The sequence below is a fragment of the Gorilla gorilla genome, chromosome 11 (genome assembly GCF_029281585.2).
Source record: "Gorilla gorilla gorilla isolate KB3781 chromosome 11, NHGRI_mGorGor1-v2.1_pri, whole genome shotgun sequence".
Classification (NCBI taxonomy): Eukaryota; Metazoa; Chordata; class Mammalia; order Primates; family Hominidae; genus Gorilla; species Gorilla gorilla.
Genome location: NC_073235.2, coordinates 140,089,274 through 140,111,367, shown reverse-complemented (window position 1 = coordinate 140,111,367; position 22,094 = coordinate 140,089,274). Strand labels below are relative to the sequence as shown.

Genomic DNA, 22,094 nt, shown 5'->3' with positions numbered 1-22,094 from the left:
TGGTTTTAGACTCTCGAAAATCGCAGAAACAGCGTCATTTGTGCAGTAGAATAGAGTAGGAAAAATTCACACCAACATGTCCATATGAAGTGTTTAGGGAATGGGGAGGGGCAGCTGGTCCATCCTTGTTCCTGAGCCCGGGTCTCAGTGGGACTGAATCTAGAGGTGGGAGCTTTGAAATGTGCAAATTGGGGCAGGGATAGAAGTTGAGGCTAGAAATGAGGCAGAGACGAATATGGCTGATGCAGCCCAGATCCCTGAGGGGTCATTGCTGGATGATTCTGGACATTATTGAGCACAGCTACCACTCACTCTGCAGAAGAGAAAACAGAGTTGCAGGAAGCTTAGTTGACATGCCCAAAACCTGTGGTGAGTTAGTAGCAAAGAAGGCACTAGGGCCTCATTCCCAGAGATCCGCTCAACTTTCCACTCTGACACTCGAGGAGGCTTAAAACAGGCACAGGGATGGAATGAGAAACCCCAGCTGCCCTCTGGCTGTGGGGTCAGTGGAAGCCTCAAGTCCTCTTCCTTGATTGGGCTTCTAATCCTTCTTGTCTTGAAACAGGCCTAGTTGCCTCAGTGGAGCATTTTACTTTAAGCTGATTTTGGAATCTCACATACCTCCTCTTCAATAAGAGGAAACTCCAGCCTCACTGCAACAATCAAATCTATTAACATGATTGCAGATCCATCACTGGGAGCTGGTTGGGAGGGTGAGAAGAATGGACTTGAGCTGCCCCTCCAGGAATATCTCCCAGGATATCCCAGCATAAACCCTCTGGTCTATTCTGGGAGGCAGGGAAACAGGAGCCTGTACTGGAGAGACTGAACTTAGGAACACACTGCACAGCCGCAATCCAGGGTTTACAGGACAAAGATCGAGGCACCCTTCAGCAACTGTCTGGATGCTGGGATGCGGGGTGTGGCAGATGCTGCTGCTGTGGCTGCGACTTCCCTTTGAGTCCTGGAGACTGTGACGGAACTCGGATGCTGAGTCCGTTACACAGTCTGCCACTGCCTCTTAACATTCAGGGAGCTGGAGTCTTCATATTGGCTTCTCTATGACTGTGTGTATGTTCAAGTTCCTTCTGGCAGAGCCTGAGACAGGGTGTTGTGCAAGTGATTACTGAGGGAGAGCTCCCAGGGGAAACCTAGAAGGAAGGCAGGAAGAAGGATGAGGGCAGGAGAAGAAGCCAGGCAAGGAGTGGGTTCTGAGAAGTCAGGCTGGTCCCATGGTGGGTGTTCTGCAGTGAGAATCCTCTTGCCAAGTTTTTCTGGCCCAGAGGCAATGGACTGGAGTGTCGCATCCCACATCAGACATCACTGGCTGTGGGCCACCCCAAGGGAGATGGGCTATAACGCTGTACTAGTTATCAACTGCTGTGTAACAAATTGTCACAAAACTAGCAATTTACGACAACATGCATTTAGTATCTTGGGTCAGGAGTTCAGGCTTGGCTTCACTGGGTCCTCTGCTGGGGTCTCAGAGGCTGAAACCTCCGTTTGGGAGACTACATTTCTTTCTGAAACACGGAGTCTTTTCAAAGCTCACGTAGATGTTGGCAGAAGTCAGGCCCTTGTGGTTGTCGAGTTGGGGTTCCTGCTTCCTTGCTTGTTAGGAGCTGCTCTCAGCTCCCAGAGGCCCCCACATTTCCTTGCCATTGGCCCTCACAGGATGGTGGCTCACTTTGTCAAGGCCAGTGTCTTAGTCCATTTGGATGGTTGTAACAAAATGTCTTAAACTTGGTGGCTTAAACAACAGAAATTGATTTCTCATGTTTGGGAGTTTGAGAAGCCCAAGATCAAAGTGCCCGCAGATTCGGTGTCTGGAGAGGTCCTGCTTCCTAACTCATGCACTGCACCTTCCCTCTGTGTCCTCACATGGTGGGAGGATGGAGCAGTCTCTCCATATCCTCTTTTATAAGGCACTGATCCCATTCATCCAGGCTTCTCCTCTATGACCCAATAACCTTCCAAAGGCCCCATCTCCCAATACCATCACTTTGGGGGTTAGAATTTCAACATATGGATTTTTGGGGGACATGACATCCAGACTCCAGCAGCCAGCAAGATAATCTCTCCCTGCCGTTTCCTAAGACAGAGTCTTCTGTGATCCCTGGGTGACTTCCCACGACCCAACTGTAACCTAATCCAGGAAGGGACACCATTCATTTTTGTCATGTTCAAAGGCTGGAATCAGGGCTCAGCTTCCATTTTCACTCAAGGGGGGTGGATTACACAAGGGCTTGACTCCTGGGGGTCATCTTGGAATTCCACCCACCTCACACACCCCAATGTGTCCAGAAGAGACAGTTCCCAGCATCCATGAACAGTCCTCCAGGAAAGGGCATGGGTGTGAACCACTAGCATTTGACTCTCATCTGAGGGGGGTCTTGCAGAGGCACCCGTGGGACCTTCCACACTGTCCTTGCCCACAGGAGAAAGGGCAGCCAAAGTCTCAGAAAATCACCAGCCCTCAGGCCACCTTCCAATCCCACAGCCGTGTATCTGGATGGGGAGGCCCCATCCCCATCAGGGCCACAGCTACAAGGGAGCTTGGAAAATGGAGTTCTGAACTTGCTAACTTGTGTAGTTATGGACAAGATAAGGGAAGAAAATGGGAAGAGGTGCCAAGAGCCAGTTCAAGCCTGCAGTGAAGGGGAAACAGAATTGAGATATTCCGTGACTTATGAGGTGAATTGAGAGATTCAGTGACTTATGAGGTCCCACCAATGGCTGGGCCTAGATCCAGGACTCAGGACGTTTAGGGCAGCTCAGACTTTTGAGGTGGTTTTCCTCCTGGGATCAGGTAGCAGAGAGGAACTGGAAATGTAAGTGGGAATCCACATACTGGTGATTAAGGAAGAAAGCTGCCACAGAACCCAAATTCTCTCTTGTTAGCACAAGGGAGGTTTACCACGAGTTTCTGGAAGTTTCTAGAGCCACGGGCAGTGTTGAAGAGGATCTGGATCATCAATGAGTAGGTGCAGCTAAATATTAAAGATTATGGTTTCCTACTGAATGGGAGCTTTTATTTCTTTAAATCATGTTCTAAATGATTTCTTGCCCTTGCTATTTAAATATAGCCATCCATTGGTATCCATGGGGGATTGACTCCAGGAACCTCCATGGATACCCAAATCCACAGAGGCCCCAATCCCTGAAGGAAGGTGGTGTAGTATTTGCACATAACCTATGCACATCCTTCTGTGTACTTCAAGCCATCTCTAGATTACTTATAATACCTAATACAGTGTAAATGCCATGTAAACAGTTGTTATACTGTGTCATTTAGAGAATGATGACAAGGAAAAACATCTGTACATGTTCAGTATATATGCAATCATCTACTTTAAAAAACATTTTTGAACCACAGTTGGTTAAATCCATGGATGCAGAACCCATGGATACGAGGTCGACTTTAATAGAAACTTTCAATACCAAGGAATGCATCTGCCTAGCGATTTTGCGAAAAAGAGTGTATTTGTATTTGAAAGAAACCGTGGAGTGGAAACACCTAAAATGTGCTTGTTCAGTTAACCTCAGTTTGCTGAGCTGCTTGGAGCATGGGGTTGTAATCAAAGGTTGTCTTCTTTGCAGCAGACAATGTTCTGGGAGAAATAGTCCTCCTTAGTGCTGAAGTTGCAGACTCTAACCAAGGGGGTGGCAGCAAGTATCCCCGGTCTCTGTAGGGGCTTGAGTCCATGCCTGCACTGTGCAGAGAGGATGAGGGCAGAGAATTGGATGCCGCTGGAGGGGCGTGTTGTCCTTCTACATGTCATGCAGGCAGCGCGGTTCTATACTTGGAGCCTCTGCTCAGCGTGTCTTCACCTAAGAACCCCATAATTCAGGTTCCATCCTTGTTCCCTACTCCAGTGCTCTGCAAGTGAGCCCTTTGGTTTAGAGATGGGTTGGGCTTCTTTATGGGAGAGGAAGGGAGCCCTGGAGCTGCAGAGGGGAGCAGACATTCTCTCTGGGGTGCTGTCTCCTTTCTTCCCTAAATTGGAGGGAGATAATCCATGGAAAGGAGTTAATGATTTCTTCGCTCTTCAAACTTGGTTTGGAAGGATCTCTCAGTCAAAAAGAACCTTTCGGATGTCTCTTGATATTTCACATTAATGGACTTTTCATAATGACCACATGATGGGAGAGCAGTGAGAAGTTTGGGGATGGCCAAAGCTGGGTTGTCATTTGAGCTCTGCTACTAACCCAGACTGGACAATGACGATGTCACTTACTCTCTCGGAACTTCTTTTCTTTTCTTCTTTTCTTTTCTTTTTTTCTTTTTTCTCTTCTCTTCTCTTCTCTTTCATTTCTTTTCTTTCTTTCCTTTCTCTCTTTTTTGGAGTCTCACTCTGTTGCCCAGGCTAGAGTGCAGTGGCGCCATCTCGGCTCACTGCAACCTCTGCCTCCTGGGTTCAAGCGATTGTCCTGCCTCAGCCTCCCAAATAGCTGGGACTACAAGCGCCTGCCACCATGCCTGGCTAATTTTTATATTTTTAGTAGAGATGGGGTTTCACCATGTTGGCCAGGCTGGTCTCCAACTCCTGACCTTGTGATCTGCCTGCCTCAGCCTCCCGAAGTGCTGAGATTACAGGCATAAGCCACCGTGCCCAGCCTGTTTCTTTCATCTGTAAAATGGGACCACAATTTCACCTAATAAAAGAAGACATCTTTCTATTTAAAAGGGCTTAGGGTGTTGATGTTTGTGATAAAGGAGAGAATGTATATTGAAGTGTTTTGAAATGTGCAAAGCTTTCTAGAAACAGAAGTTCTTACTCAAGCATTTTCCCGAAGCTTTGGCAAGATAACCATTTTTATTACCCCGTCTGTGCCTAGAATGGGCCTATAAGCACCACAATCAGAATCATTAGATATAGAAATTAAAAGAAATGTAGCCTCCTTTTTTTGCCGGAGAACAGAGCTTTGGTTAACAGAAAACCAAGGCGATTTTAATTGCTGGTTTTTCTATTTGAAGGGGGAGGTTATTAGTAGAAGTCTCAATTCAGAAACTTCAAGAAGAAATGGGAGGGTGTGGTGAGGGTAAGGGGGGGACTGCATTTCCTGTTTTCCTTTCAGATGGTGTCGGAAAACATTGCAGGAAAACCATGGATACCCACGAAGAAATTCCAAAATTTATTCTTTTTGACGCCAAGGGCCCAGCCCAAAAGGTGACGAGTAGGAGTGGTCAATTTTTTTTTTTTAAGAGTTGGGGCTTGCAGGAGTCCAGCTAAACGCTTGTAGGGTGAAGACAGAATTCAGAGGGTGACATCAGCCTGAGCGGGGGCCAGAAGAAACAGAGTGGAGGAGTCTGGTTTCATTTACAGTTTTGGGTCAGTTCTGCAGTGAGGAGGGGGAAAGGAGGGGTCGGGGAGGGAGGAGGAGGAGGAGGAGGAGCTGGAGGAAGCCCTGACTGGTATCCCTGGCCCCAGTCCAGTTTGGAGCTCAGTCTTCCACCAAAGGCCGTTCAGTTCTCCTGGGCTCCAGCCTCCTGCAAGGACTGCAAGAGTTTTCCTCCGCAGCTCCGAGTCTCCACTTTTTTGGTGGAGAAACACTGCAAAAAGAAAAAGAGACGCAGTGAGTGGGAAAAGTATGCATCCTATTCAAACCTAATTGAATCGAGGAGCCCAGGGACACACGCCTTCAGGTTTGCTCAGGGGTAAGTGTGATTTCTCTTCTGTTTTTCCAGGTTTGGGGCTAGAAGGAAATGCTCTTAACCTGAAGTGATCCTTTCTAGGTAGCGTTAGTGGCTCTTACGCTCATGCTGATCGCCAGTTTTCTGTACATGTTTTAGGTCTCTGGAAGATTCCGCTGATTTTTCTTTCTCACTTTATGGCAATGGGATTTCCTTAAATTGGTTAAGGTCATGGTTGCCTAAGAGCGTGAGCACTTTTCCACCGCGTGTCTGTGGCTGCTACACGCGCCCTGTGCATTCCGGGTGGCAGCGTGTTTCGGCCCATGATTTATTTAAGTTACTGCCGCCTTCTAAAACCCATTCGGGATCCGCTTTGTTTGCAGAATCGTCTTTGCTGAGGACTAGAATAACTCCCTGCCGGGCGGCTCCGCTGGGAGATATTCTCTGAGCTCTCTGGGTGGTGACACTAGGTCGGGGTGCAACAACCTGCGTGGGTTTTCTGCCCAGGGCCGCCCATGGGAAGGTGCTGGTGGAGCACATTTGCTGCTTTCACGAGATTGGAGTAACTCTGGTGCTCAGGATCAGGGCCAAGTAAAGGGTCGCTCAGTCATTGCCACCAAGCTTTCATTTTTCCAGGAACCTGAAGTCTCTATTGGAGACTTTGTCCCTTGGGGTTGCTTAAAGGAGTTGCAGGGGTCAGAGGAGAAGAAGGAATTGGGCATTTGGGCAGCATGCTGAGTGTCTAAGGCGGGGCCCCTGGGGCTGCAGGGCCAGCCCATGCTGCACAGAGGTGAGGCCAGTGCCAAGCTGGGAGGCCCCAAGGGCTGTTCTCTGGCCCGGAGGATGCAGGGTGGGGCTCGGGTCCTCTCTTGCTGAGGATGGACATGTTCACTGACAGTGGCCAGCCTGTTTGGGGAACCTGTTTCAAGGGGCCTACTATGTTAGATAATGAACGGGTATTGAAGTATGGGTGGGGTCACTGGGAGGGACTGGGGAGCGGTTAAAGAAAAATCTGCTTCCACAGGAAGCCCCAGGAGCCAGTTTCGAGGCCGGTGCAGACCCCAGGAGCAAACCCCTCTGAGCACAGGGGAGTCTGCTGTGCTGGATGGGGAGGCAGGGCTGTGGCCCCGGCTGGCCGGCTTCTCTCCCCACATACAGCTCACCCCGATGAGGACCACAGGGTGCTAGAGCTGCAGGGTGCTCAGAGCTCACGGGGATGGTGGATGCTCAACCTGGGATCCCCCAGCTCCCCAGGGTCCCATTCTTAACGCTGTAAAAAACTGAACCGAAATGGCTTTAAAATCGAAGTTACATTGCTCCTAAGCAAAACTATATTGAAAACTGAGTGGGTGGCCGTTGATGACATTACTGGGACTCCTGAGGTTTTTGTTGGGCTAAAGATAATGGAAGAGATTTTCGGTCAGAAGCCACTGATGCAGTCGTTTCCTGGTTTTCAAAATGAGCAACCAGGGGCTCTGAGATGCGGACTTCCTTGCCCAGGCCAGGGAGCGAGTGCCTGAGATGGCAGTGAAATCCTTCCCCATTGAAGGAGAGCAGACAAGCCAGCGACGGAGGATCCCAAATAACTCACATCTCGTTGGGAAAACTGCTTTGGGCTCACTAAGACTCTACCAATGAACCGAGAAAGAAGGGAGGTGGACCGTGGGGCGGGGGCATCGGTTCCGTGACCGGAATACCGGGGCTGGCCGCCCTGCTCAGGCCACCTCCTGGGGGTGGAGGGCTCTGAAGGAGGGGACCTGTATGCTCTTCTTTCTGAAGTGGGCTTGTAGCTGAGGATGAAAGCCTGGGGTGGGGAGGCGGGGCTTTTACAAAGATCAGGATCTAGGAACAGCTGCCTGTCTGGACTTCTTTGTTTAGGGGGTTTCTTGCTACCCAGAGGTTTAGTTCTCTCCTTTCCTCACTCATGGTCGAGAGAAGCCAGGAAGCAGACACTGAGTGGAGCGGAGGGCTTGGGAAGGAATTCCATGTTGGGGTGAAGTGAGGCTGTCCTGGCTTTTCCTATCCAGGCATTGGAGGGTGTGGCTACAGCACCTTTCTGGGAGGTGGCTGGGGAAGCCTCTAGAATGTTAGCCCTTGGCCCCGCTCTTCCCCTGCTTGGCAGGGAGCGTGTTCCACCCCACCATGGTTGTGGTCCACAGGTGAGGGGACGTGCGGCAAATGTCCAAACCTGGGGTCTGAATGATATTTTTGATACGAGGTAGGCACCTTTCTGAAAAATTGTCTTTACTTCACACTTCATTTTATTTCTAAAGCGTTCAGGACTCAGCAAATTGCACTGACTTTATCATAAGTGCCTTTTGTGATTTCCTATCCTAGAACTTAATACGTCCCCGATGAGAAAGTAGGAAGAAGCTCCTCTCTTCAGTCGATTGTTGATTTGTGGTTCCAATGAGGCTGCTCATCCTGACCTTAGTTTCAGGAACGGAACCCATAGACGTGGATGCCTAAAGCCAGCTTGAAACAAGACCGCCTTCTTTGGAAGCTTTGGAAGCTGGCAGTGACTTTTTGCCAGCGAGGTTTCGTTTGTTTCCTTGCTCAGAGTGTTTAGACAACTGGATCAAGCGTAGTCTTCACCAGCGGTTGATATCACTTCCCACTTATATGTGAAATTCCATGTTTAGGACTTAAAATTCACCGGCAAGTCGTGAATACTATTGGGTGACACTTCCTTGCAGGCGCAGTAACAGCTTTAGCAAAAATTTTTATTTGAAAGTTCAGTTTTGTCACTGCTCTTTTTGGAAGAAGCTGAAAATCTGGTATCTCTTGGGGGAAGAATCGCAGGCGGTTTCCATCTGACAGGGATGTTGTGTACCAGGCAGCTTTTCCACCCTGACTTACGGGAGCAAACTTTTCACGGTGTCCTGGCTGCAGCAAGCAGGCAGTAAAAAACACATCGCTGCTACATAAATAGCTGACGATTTGAGGAGGGACCTGACATTTAAAGAAAATCCTATTAGCTCTAGCTAAGGAAATGAAAGCCGCAAACCCTCCAAATTTTAAAGTGGGGGAGCTTTAAAATTTCCTACTAATTCAGACAGCCACGAACTAGACAAGAATGGTTATCTTCATTCTCCCATTTCTAGATACAGCTTCTCTGTTTCCACTGTAAAACTTCAGTGGAATTCAGTGTAAAAATTCAGTGCAAAGAAAGGACAATCCTATTCTTTAAATAAAACATGTTGCTTGCCCCCTCTAACGTGTGGTCATGAACGTCTTATTTTCAGGGAGTATTCCGCAGGTCCTGATTTTGCAGAGATATTCCCTTCAACAATTCACTTTGTTAATTTTGAAAAATATAATTTTTAATACATTCTGGTCTTATAGTCCATTTTGGGAAAGAGATGAAATTTTGAGGGCTGGGCACTGTGGCTCGTCTCTGTAATCCCAGCACTTTGGGAGGCTGAGGTGGGCGGATCGCTTGAGCCCAGGAGTTTGAGACAAGCCTGGGCAACATAGGGAGACCTTGTCTCTACAAAAGCATTTTAAAAAATTAACCAGGCATGGTGGCATGTGCCTGTAATCTCAGCTACGAGGCTGAGTTGGGAGGATCACTTGAGCCTGGGAGGTTGAGGCTGCAGTGAGCCGTGACTATGCCACTGCACTTCAGCGCCTGGGCGACAGAACCAGACCGTTTCAGAAAAAAAAAAAAAAAAAAAAAAAGAAAAGAAATTTTGAGTTAGCACGTTCATCCTGGTCTGTTTTTGAAAAGGCAGTTTGGTTTTCTTTCCTCTAGAGGGAGGTGTATCTCTGCGAGCTTCAGAAAAATCTCTGAAGTGGTGCCTGGAGTCTCCCAGGGTGGAGTTTCAGGGTTTGCAGTAACTCAGTGATGACCATCTCAGCAGAGCTTGCGGGCAATTTTAGGACTGATATTTCAATACATGATTGTCATTATTATATTTATTGTGGCTGTTCATAATAACTGAAGTGGACATATGTTAGAGCTTTGTTTTTCTTCTCTGCTCAGGTGTAAGTGTATTGAGATGAAATTGTGCCATGAAAGGAGGCATCTTTGTTCCCAAACAATTGTATTACAAGGGTATTCAGCAAATAAGACATTTTATAGGAAGCATTTTACCCATATCTAATTACAGAGGTTTAAATGAACAGTCGGGTGCTTGAGAACCAAAGTAAGTTTGCATATTCATGCCATTGCGTATCCCTGTAGAATTACCGGATTTTAGAACTGTAAGGGTGTTCATGACATGTCCTTTGATACTTTCCCCTAATGGACAATGGGTTTTAACATACTTCTAAAAATTCACACAAGCTATAATTATGAATGTCTCATCTTAAATATTTATTAATACAAATACATATTACTGACTCTCAGATTTATGTCTGTTCACTTGAGATAACCAGCATTAAGACCCTGAGGGAGAGAATTCTAGCTCAGAGCAAAAAACAAAACAAAACAAAACAAAAAAAAAAACAAAAAAAACAAAAACCTAACCCTTTGGTTGGTCTTTGTGTTCTCATGTTTACTTAAGTTTAACAAGACCTATTGTGCATCATGGCCTTGAGCGCTGAGGTTCAGGGAGGGGATATATCCCTAATGCTAAATGACGAGTTGATGGGTGCAGCACACCAACATGGCACATGTATACATATGTAACAAACCTGCATGTTGTGCACATGTACCCTAGAACTTAAAGTATAATAATAATAAAATAAAAAATTAAAAAAAGAGAATACATTCTTGGGGAATATAAAAAAAACGACTAAGACATAGCCCCCTCTCTTCTGGTTGGCAAACATATAATTTCTGTTTGGCTAATTGAAATATCAAAAAAACTACTGCCTTGGTGGATGGTTTCTCCGTGCCCTTTATGCTTCAGATGAAGAAAGAGAGCTCAGAGAGGTATGCCCAGTGACAGGGCCACAGAGCTAGTAGCAGAATTGTCTGATGTTTCCAATATGCAGACATCTTGGAATCTGGACATTTCAAGGGGGACAAGCCTTTAAGAGTGTATTTCAGGGTGCCATGTGGAGAAAGGCACTCTTCCCATTCCCAGTCTTCCTTGGAGTAGCCTCTTTTAAGTTGATTCAGCAGAGGAGTAACTGTTGCTTAAAAAAATCTGGAAAGAAAAAGGAGAGAAGAAAAAAACAAATACGAAAAGTTCTGCCAAACCCTCTCCCAAAGGCAAATTGTTAGTCTTGTAGGGGTCTGGCTGCATTCAGCATAGTACGATCCTACTGTTCTCCTGAAGTTTAAACTCATGAAATACAGAGAAACATTTGAGAATTGCAAGTGGCCAGGGAAAAGTACAATGGGAAATGTTTCTGTAAAACCCCCTGTGTGTGCTATACATTAGATTTTCAGGAACCCAGAGCATCAGGAATTGGTCACTGGAAGGAAGAGCTCATGGCTCGGTTTAATTTCAAAATTAAAAATTGAACAGCAGCTGGAGTTGACTCAGATCTCAAGGGAAACCATTCCAGGAAACTGGTTTTTCACTTCTGGAATCTTCATTAGTTGATTCAGCAGCCCAGAGCCGGTACCCAGAGTTAGCGCCAACTCAGCTAAACCCACAGCTGGCCCGGCGGTGCACCAGGGTGCTCTGTTTCTAACTGGGGCTGCAGAAAACCCATCATTCATCAGAGCCCAGGGCAACAGATGGAAGAGAGCAGTCGCAGGACTATGGCCTGTTCGAGCAACAGGCAAGGAGCCTTCTTTTACACAAAAGGGAGGCTGGGAGAGATTGGCCGACCATTGCTGACAGAGGCAGTAAGGAAGTAGAATTTCCCAGGTTACTGCAATAAATCCAGCATGGATGATATTTTATCAGATGTTCCAACTTGATTTTTGAAAAGGTTTCTGTTTTCAAGAATAATTTTATCTTCTCTACTTGATTATGAATTAGACTAGAAAACAGACAAAATATCTAACTTTTCTTTTTACAATGAGAGCACCTTTCAGCCACTTTAATCATTTACAATGGAACACCACAGTTTTGGAAAGGTCAGTAGCACCCTAGTTCATTGCCAAGAAGGAAAAGACAGGAATAAGTGCCAAGCTCCAATTTGGATCCAGCAGCGTCATGTGGCAAGGAGTTGGAATGGAGTGGGCATTTGTGCAATATTTCTTGAAGCATTTTCTAATGCACCTTTCTTCTTTAATGTTGAAATGGAACTAGTCTCTGCCTGATGTTTATAATTAGCAGTATAAGTGCAGACAAAATCTTGTCTGGCTGCCGTATATTTCAGAATGTGGAATGTGTTTTACATTTGCATGGTGGCGTCTAGCTTTTCAAATCACACCAGATATGGAACTTTCTGCCTCATGGTTATTATCTTCAATGCTAGGAATATGTTTTAAAGTAATTTTTTCAAATATCTGGGTAATTAATCTGGAGTTTCTTAATTGCCTTTGTAATGGGAAGGAGACCCACCTCTGAGGAGCTTGGCCTAAGCCTGGCTGCAGGTCGGTGTGTTCTTACAGAGGGCTCTTATTCACAGAGGGAGGGCATTGCTAGGGGATGTCCAGGCCCTCTCTTTCTGCATTGCTTTGTTATAATCCACAAGTTGCAGAACAGGTGTTGCTTTGTTAGATTTTACCAGGAAGAGTTGAAGATCTTGAATCGGCTACTCCATATCTAACAAGGACCACCATAAGTGACAGAGGACCCCAGTAGGTGACAAAGGAGGTCTAGTTACCCTGCCTGACAAGAAGAGTTTTAAAATGTTGCTATCACAGGATACACATTCAGTTTGAGTCAAACAGATTATTGTTCTAGAGTATTTTCATAGAATAGAAATTCAAAGGCCAGGTGTAGTGGCTCATGCCTATAATCCCAGTACATTGGGAGGCCAGGGCAGGAGGATCCCTTGAGCCCAAGAGTTTGAGACCAGCCTGGGCAATATAGTGAGATCTTGTCTCTACCAAAATTCAAAAAAAATTAGCCAGGCGTGGTGGCGCACACCTGTAGTCCTAGCTACTTGGGAGGCTGAGGTGGGAGGATTGCTTGATCTCAGGAAGTTGAGGCTGCAGTAAGCTCTGATCATGCCACTGCATTCCAACCTGGACAACAGAGCTATACTCTGTCTCAAAAAAAAAAAAAAAAAAAAAAAAAAAAAAAAAGGAAAAAAGAAAAAAAAGAAATGTGAAATCCAAGTTGTTAAATAAACAGTAAAAAAACAAAATTTGCTATATTTCTTTGGAGGTTTCTTGGAGCTGTTCCAAAACATTTACTTTTGAGGATTCTCCTTTGGGTCTTTCAAACAGCAAGAGCATATTAAATTCCACTCTCCTCCTACCCTAATTGCAGGACTTAATAAATCCTTTCTTAGCTTCCTCCCTGAGGAAAAGAACGGGGACTCCTTTCCCAGGATTCATGCAAAAAGAGAGAGAAAGAGTGAGAAAAAGAGAAAGAAATGGGGCGCTCCTTCTCACAGTCTAGGAACGGGTGTGGCAAAGGCAAGGGTGGATGAGTGCCTCAAATTTACTGAAATTTGACTTTCTATTTCACAGTCAGTGTGCACGGCTCTCCCACTGTGGTCTTTGACTATTTCCACTGCTCCCATTTTAAACAGGACAATTAGGAACTAACAGAAGTCCCAGAACTTGATAGGAGGGACAGGCTGATTTTAAAAAGCAGTGCTTGGAGAAAACCAAATAAATGACTTCAAAATGGAAGCTCTGGATTTATTTGAGTCTTCGTTTTAAAACTATTTCCTTGTGTGCATGTGTGTGTGTCTCTTCCTTAAAAAAGATTTCCAGACATGGAAAATGAAAAAGGTTTTGAGTAGGCTAAATGAAAACCAATTTACAGAATTGCAAAATAGCTTGGGAAATCATATTCATTGGAATATGATTGAATATGATTTCAGGTTGAAGGGCCATGTAGGGCAGTCTTTGTAATGAAAGGTATCCTTTTAAATTTCAAAGGGATAGAAACTAAACGGAAAAAGGCACCTCAAATCCTTTTTAGAATGAGGCAGAGTAAACAAAAAGATGAATAATCCTAAACAGAAAGATGAGAATGAAAATGTGATGCATGTCTCTTATTGAATCTGTTGCCTTTAGGACACAGAATCTAGGATGAAGGAACAGACCCCTTCCAGCCCAAGGATCTCAAGCAGCCAATTCTGAGTCTTTTTTTCATATTTGAAAGAATGATAGCAGACAGCCGACTTCCATTGACATAGAATCTGTGGTGTGTCACCACCAAGGAAGTCTATTTTTTCCCCAAAAGGCATGGGGAGTTTCCTTGAGATCTGGGCCAAATCTGGCACAGCCTCTAGGGTTTCCCGGGGTTCTTCCCATGAGCTTTGGAAATGCTAACTTGGGTTAGGGTTCTGGTTCTATCTTGTTTTTATCTCTGTAGCTTTGAACAATCACTTTGCCTTGCTGGGGTTTCAATTTCTCAGCTATAAAATGGAGGGAAATCAGCCATCGGGTGGTTGGGAGGAGGGCGTGAAATCCCACCCACAAGACAGAAGCCCAGGAAACGTTACCAGCACTCTCCTCTCTCCTTCCTCCGGGAGGGTGGTGTCGGGGAATGAGCGGGGATGGCTGCCTCATTCCCCCTTGTTGAAGAGGGCGGGTGGTCATCTGGGGAGATGGTGTTTGACATCTTTTAATAATCTAAATGAAAAAGTTCTCCAAAATTTGCTGCCAGGGAATTTCGTTTTTTTATAAATGGAGACTCCAGGATATGACAAACAATAGAAGAGAGTTAATTGCAAACGAAAATATCAGCAAATATTCAACAGCTGGGCTAGGAGCCCACGAGCCACAAGACCTGCTTCCCGCATGATGGCAGGAAAGTGTGTGGGGCCAAAGGCGTTTTTCCCACCTGGGAATTCAGCTCAGTCAAACCATATGGGTTCTGAATCATCAGTGGAGCCTGGATAACGCATTGTCCTACAGGCATTATCTCCCGTCCTTTTCAGAGCTGGAAGGGCTCCTTTCCTTCTCTTCCCTCCCCTCCTCTTCCCTCAATATCTGGATATATTCTGGATAAAATAATTCCTGTGCACAGTGTATTTATCCCATTACTTTGTGTTCCAATGGGAAGTATCTCCACTGAGGGGGCTACTCCTCTAAAGATTCACATCTTGAAAATAAAAATCTTTACATATGATTTTCAATGAACTAAAAGTTCATTTTACTCAGAATGGTTGAAGTAAGTGAGTGATGTCTTAGACTTCCCGGATTTTATTTTGTAACTATTTAGATTGTATTGAGCATTCTGGAAGATGAGAAATGTAATTTTGGAATTGCTCCAGAGTGAGCCCACTCAATGCTTTATATGTGACAGAATCAGTGGATTCAAAGGCTTTCACTGTGTGAGGTATGGGAATGATTAAGAAAACCATTAGCAAAACCTGCTCAAGGCATAATTCACTTGTGCTCTTTGTCGATGCTCCCTGCACAGGCGTCTGCAGCTCTTCCCATCCCAGACTCAACAGTGAGGAGACAGCTCTCATCTTATCACGTCCTATTTTTTCCACCTGGATTACAAAGCCGAATGCTTTACAAAGAGCCTCTATAATACTCTTGTGTTCTCATTCACAAACAAAAATACCACTTAAAATCATGCCTCTTGAACATGGATTAAACATTTAAAGTAATTGAACTGGATCTTCCAGAAGATTTGCATTAAAATTTTTAATTGAAGCAGTGATGCTTAAACTTTTGGGGGGTGAGGAGTGGCACAACTGCCTTTTAGAATCACATACAAACATGGACCCTTATCTCCAGAAAAACCCTCATCCATAGATGCAACTTTGCACTCAACTGTGGGAAGATCATAGACTCTTTGTTGATCCCGTATTAAAACATTGATCTGGACCAATTACAATAATACAGGTTGTTTTGGAAAGAACAGGCCATTTTCTTGGAAAGAATCTAGCAGGAAGCTTACCTTTGCTAAAAAAAAATTGACGCTCAAGCTTGATAGAAAGAATCAAGAATAGCACATATAAAATGTACTTTTATATTATTTTGAAGTGTATATCATTATTTAATTGAGGTCATACAAAAATTAGATATTGCAATTGCTTTTCTTTTTTATTTGAAGAAACACTCAGGAATGGGTCTAACAGACTGTAGGGAAGAAAGATAGAGCTTGGTGGAAAAGTCTGGAAGGTTCCCAGGGTTGCATGGGCTTGAGGGATTCCTAGAGAGTGAAGGGGCAAAGTTGGGGCTGTGGCACGGTGGGGGTAAGGTCAACCTAAGTGGAGGGAGGAGAACAGGCAGTCCAGCCTGTCAGGGGTCCCTGAGCCCTGCTGTGCTGCGACCGGGCTAAAGCTTGGGAGCATTGTCAAACCACAGCACAAGCACTGGAGACTGCTCTTCTACATCGTATTAACATATATCCATGTCCAAAAGGCAGTGACCATTGCAAGGCAAAAAAATCGGGCTGAGCTTTTGCAATACTGCCGCTATCACCACTCACTGCTGTTACTTTGTTGCAGAAAAAAATCTGTTCTGTTGATAACTGGCCTCCTGAGCATCATTGGAACAGTATTCCTTTCTCATTGTTGATGCATTTCCAAGAGACTGCTGTATTGACAGGTGGTTCTATTTTAGCTGCTGAGATCATGCCTTCAAGTTCTCAGAATATGAATCACAGGGTACATTTGTTTCATCACAGGTGGTACTTTTTGTTGACTTTCTTTGGAAATCCAAAGCCATATGGGTCCTGGTGTTCATTCCCTTGTTTATGGCTTCATCTGTCTCCATCTCACCAATTCTTGGCGGGTCAGGCCTAGGGCCCACACTGTGTTCCGTCTTCCTCATAGCTGGGCCACAAGATTTGGACTCCAGGTTCTCCCTCTGGGCCTGACCTCAGGCAGGAGGAATTTCACGGCAAATCCACGGGACTGAGCTTCAGGTTTCGTTTGCACCCACTTAGCTCCTGTCCTTGACTGGCAGCCTCAATAACTCTCTGTGGCTCTCCCTGTACCTTTGCTAAGTGGTCCATCTGGACACTAGTCTGCTGCTCCATTCATGGCAAAGTTACATCACTCATCAGCCGGACAGACTCTCCTCTGCTATCAATCTTCAGATGGCAAGGCTGAGAACATTAGATCATCCTCATCCCTGATTTCATTAGCTGTTTGGGGAAAATGGAATTCCTGTGCTACACAACAGACAACCATAAAGACTTGCAGAGCCCATGGGGGCACCTGTGGAGAGAGGAAAGTTAAGATAGAGATACAAAAGCTCAGGCCTTGGGTGGAGCCGATTCCAAAGCTCAGAGGATACTAGTCAAGGCAGAAGCCATGTTTGCACCAGGTCTGAATGTTCATATTAGATTCTTTCCCACTTTCATGAGACTCTGATCTTCTTTGCCAAACCCTAACATTTTGCATCACATATACTCTTTTCTTATTTCTTTCCAAATCTTATTTAGAAGTAAGGGCAAACATTGTGTTATTTGAATACAGCGGCATGTAGACACACTTTAGGATGTTTAGTTGTACCGTTTTCTCCTAGTAGCTCTTAAACTCTATCACACCTCAAAAAAGAAATGCTGCACTTACATCATTCCTGTTAAATTGATGGCTACATTTTAGGGGTAGTTACCCATGCTTTTAAAACCTGGCAAATGGTATTTCCTGTCCTTATTTCTATTTTAATTGTGGTAAAAACCATATAACATAAAACATACTATCTTGACTATATTTAAGTGTACAGTACAGCAGTGTTAACTGTATGCACCTTGTGCTACAACAAATATCTATAACTTTTTGATCTTGCAAAACAGAAGCTCTATACCTGTGGAACAGTAACTACAACTGCCCGCCTCCTGACAGCCCATGGCCAACACCATTCTAAGTTCTTTTTCTAAGACTTTGACTACTTTAAATACCTTCACATAAATGGAATTATAAAGTAATATATTTGTCTTTTAGTGACTGGCTTATTTCACTTAGCATAATATCCTCAAGATTCATCCATGTTGTAGTAGATAAAAGGATTTCATTCTTTTATAAAGCTGAATAATATTCCTTGTATGTGGCATGTATAAGACTTAGTATAATACAGTAGGCCGTGCACAGTGGCTCACGCCTGTAATCCCAGCACTTAGGAAGGCTAAGGTGGAAGGATCTCTTGAGCCCAGGAGTTCAAGACCAGCCTGGGCAACATGGCAAAACCCTGTCTCTACTAAAAATAGAAAGCTTAGCTGGGTGGGGTGGTGTGTGCCTGCAGTCGCATTTGCTCAGGAGGCTGAGAAGGAAGGATTGCTTGGGCCTGGGAGGTTGAGGCTGCAGTGAGCTGTGATCGTGACACTGCACTCCGGTCTGGATGACAGAGTGAGACCCTGTCTCAAAAAAAAAAAAATTACAGTGTAAGTGGTGTAATAACAGTGCAAAGTCCTAGGAGAACTGTAGGAATAGCAGTTAATGAATTTAACAAATATTTATTATACACCTACAATGATACAGACAGGCATTTTGCCATACTCTATGCTCAGAGTGTGGCTGAGCTTCACAGTCCTGGAAGACTCTTTGTTTGTGATAAAGCAGCCTTGGAAATCTATAATCAATTTCATAATTGCAAAAAATTCTATTGTGTGTGTATATATACATATATATACTTAACCAAGGAAGAAAAAAACCTGTGCACTAAAAACTATAAAACACTGTTGAAATGAATTAATTTCTTTATTCATCTCATCTATTGATGGACTTTTAAGTTGTTTCCACCTTTTGGATATTACAAATAATGCTGAAATGAACATGGGTATGCAAATATATCTTTGAGATCCTGTTTTCACTTCTTTTGGATATACCCAAAAGTGGGATAGATGAATTATATGATAATTCCGTTTTCAGTTTTTTGAGGAACATTCATACGATGGAGGCTAGCCTTTCCCCACTGTGTAGCTTTGTTGTAGCTCAAAGATCATATACATGAGGTTTTATTTCTGGGCTCTCTATTCTGTTCCATTGGTTCATATGTCTGTCTTTAAGTCAGCGTCATATTGATTTCATTACTGTCATTTTGTAATATGTTTTGAAATTATAAGTGTGAGGTCTCAAGCTTTGCTGTTTTCCACCCCTTCATTCTGTTAATGTGGTGTATCACATTGATTGGTTTTCATACGTTGAAACATCCTTGCATTCTAGAAATAAATTCCACTGGGTTATAGTGTATAATCCTTTTAATGTGCTGTTGATTTGGTCAGCTAGTATTGTGTTGAGAATTTTTGCATCAGTGTTCATCAGGGATATTGGTCTGTATTTTTCTTTTCAATATTGGCCTTATAAAAATGAGTTTGGGGGTGTTCCTTCGTCTTTAATTTTTTTGAGAAAAGTTTGAGAAGGATTAGTGTTAATTCTTCCTTAAGTGTTTGGAAGAATTTTCCAGGAGAGACATCTGGTCCTGGGTTTTTTTTTTTTTTATGGAAGGTTTTTGATTACTGATTCAACCCCTTACTAATTTTAAGTCTGTTCAGAATTTTTTTTATTGCTTCATGATTCAGTCTTGGTGGATTGTATATTTCAAGCAAATATCTATTTTTCTTCTAGGTTATCCAGTTTCTTGGTGTGTTATTTTCCTCACTTCTTACAGATCTCATGGAGTCTTGTCAGTCTTTCCAAAGTCTTGTATAAACAATTTCACGTGCCTGATTTGCTCTCATTTCCCCTTGCTTTCTTCAGGGAATTGCCAAATTATTCCTGATGCAGGGGATATAAAACCAATTTGTAAGCATTTGGAGTTTTAGAATTATAAGACGAAAAAAGTCACATTTCAAAATCTGACATATACTTGATAACCAGAAAGATGTTTTTGATTTTCATTCACACTGATGTTGAATGCCTTTACATGCTGTAATCTGTGAAACAGACTTCTTTTTAACCTTCAAACCCTAACAGTGAAATGATGATGAAAACTCAATCTCCCTAGATTATATGTATTTCAGTTTCTTAAGTCAAATGGAATTTCTAATTTAACTGTAGTCTACACTATATCATTTCCAATATCAAATAGTTCTTCCTGAAACTCAGTATAAGAAAAAATGACAATATTAACTGGTGTCATGAAAGTTCATGCTGATAATGAGATTGAGTCTGGTCCTTCCCCTGGGCTTCTCTGGGGAAACGTCAGTCATCTACCCATTCTAATTCTCTCACTTGGTCACAGGGAGGCGGTGAGCTCCACCATCAAGGGACATGGGTCCCACTTACAGTTAATGGAGTCCGAGAGAACAGATATTTGCAAACCCAGTGATCTGGGCTCAGTGGAGGCCTGGGCACGTGGAGATGCCTTTGGTTGCTGCTTCAGAGGATTAAGAGCTTAGCAAAATTAGACATGGAGAGGAATAGCCTATGAAATGTGTTTGGGGAATTCTGGGTTAAATCAAGTACAGCAGGTTTCTTTACTTTATTTTTCAGAACTGCTATATATTAAGGTATATTGTCACTGTTCCAGAAGGAGGCTTGGTATTCAGCACTTTCCAAACTGCGTTGCTTATGGAACACCTGTTTTTCCCCTTAGAACATCTAATGGAATGGGTGTTCCATGAAATGTGCTTTGGGAAATGCTGATGAATGAAACGTTGCTGGAGAATGGTAGTTAGAGTTCACTTACCATCCATTCCGCGTCAGGCATTTACCAAACAGCCTGCCACATGCTCCTCACAGAGGGCTGGAAGAGAGGCATGGCTATCATTGTTCTGTGTTATAGAGGAGGAAATGGAGGCTTTGAGCAAGTATACCACCTGCCTGAGGTAGGGTGTGGTGGATCCAGGATCCAGATTTATCTGATTCCAAGCACCTTGTCTTTCCCCAACATCTCTGGCTCCTTTTCTGATTCCTAAAAAGCCCAAATTCAGGCTGGTGAACTTGATTGAAAAGTTGCTATGGAATCATGGGGTTTTCATGGAGAAATAAAAATGTTCTTCTTATCCTCTCATCTTATGAACCCTCAGTGTGGCAGGTGCTATTGAGCACCAAGGTGTCTGAATAGTTGTGCACCTTGGCCACTTATTCTCTGCACCCCCATTTTTTCCTGTAAGCATGAGGATCAGCATCTACCTCTAAGGATAATGTAAAGATAAATAACATACATTATGAAAAATTATGAAAAACTGCAATTATCACACAGTAGATGCTGAATAACTTTTGATAACATGGCACCCAAAACAGCGGTTTAATAACGTCCTAGCCTACCTGTGTCGCCAATGGCCTTGTTCCCCAGTACTGTTACCCAAACCTCTGAAAAGGGAGCCCCTGACCAGAGAGCTCCTAACTGGGGAACCCCTGGCCAGTCTGGGTAAGAAGAGTCACTGACATGCACATCATTGCAAAATGAAAATGAGCTTCTCGTTCAAATGTTTTAAGAATTCCAAGATAGCAACCTCAAAGCATCAAACTGAGCATGGGGCCCTTCAGAGCACAGGGTCCTGTGGGCAGCCCCGTCTGTGGTCTAAGAAAAAGTTAAGGGAAACCAGAATCCTGCGTCAAGGAGAGGAGAAAAAAGATGCTGTCCTGGCAAGGGGACTTCAGCCTAGACAGAAAGACCCTAGCTCTCTGGAGGGGTCTTAAAGGAGACCCCAGCCCCCAAGCTGATCTGTTAGATTGGAGATTGGAGAGTGAAGAGGCTGTCACAAAATCTTGTGGTAGGAAGAAAAGGTGTTGGCAGGGGAAAGGTCTGATGGCGCACACTACTGAGCTCAAGTGAATGTGAACTTGGCTGGTGGGGCATCATGTGTGCGGCCCCCAGAGGCGCGTGGGTATGGGAGACTCTGCATCAGGGCAGTTAGCCTCCAGGTCTGGCTTCACAGTCTTACTAATTAAATCACCCCGGGCTCATTCCACTGTGAGATTGGAGGTTGGCATATGGCAGATTTTCCTTGGAGGAAAAGTGCTAAATATTAATAGAGAATATGGACAAGGCTTGACATGGTCCCAGCTGCTGTGGTTGGGTTGCATTTGGTGTAATTTGGGCAAAGCCTGTTCTCTCCATAAACTGAAACTTTCCTCTGAGGTTCTTTTAAACATGACTTACGAACTTAAGCTGGGTGTCAAAACCTGACACCTTGTGCCTATGAGTGCCTATGAGTGCCTATGAGTCCTGACCCATTTCCATTCTGCTCTTTGCTTAGGAATATGCTATTTCCAAATTGCTGCCTACATCACTTTGGGAGGAAAAGAAGGTTTAATTGCATAGCTTTTAGCTGTGGCCAAAGTAATAGTCACTAGATTCAAAAATTCTCATTTATAAGTTTAATCAAAACTATCTTTCATAATGGATAAATTTTTCATTCATTAGTAATTTGAAAAAGAAAGAGAATATTTTCAGATTGTGGAGAAACTACTATGAATGCCTATTTTCTAAAAATGTAATTGTGTTCTTTGAACTATGTTTAAGAATGTCCAGAGAGGAGAGTGAGCAGTGCCATTACGGGTGACCTATGTTCTGCTAACAAGAAGAGGTCTGAGGTCCCCTTAGACAGAGAGCTCTGCCTATTCACTCCTCACT

At 44.1% G+C, this 22,094-nt stretch overlaps 1 protein-coding gene across 14 annotated transcripts in view; it reads left to right on the top strand.

The window, feature by feature from the left end:
- The first annotated feature begins 5,079 nt into the window (after positions 1-5,079).
- The window catches only part of COL6A3 (collagen type VI alpha 3 chain), a 90,663-nt gene continuing 73,648 nt past the window's right edge, over positions 5,080-22,094 (top strand). For 6 of the 14 annotated variants that reach the window (XM_063695310.1, XM_055380641.2, XM_063695308.1 and 3 more), the window contains exon 1: positions 5,238-5,659. The gene's annotated coding sequence lies outside the window, so the exon portion shown is untranslated. Of the gene's footprint in view, positions 5,660-22,094 lie in introns of all 14 variants that reach the window. The other 8 variants (XM_063695307.1, XM_055380640.2, XM_063695312.1 and 5 more) reach the window with 6 other exon arrangements.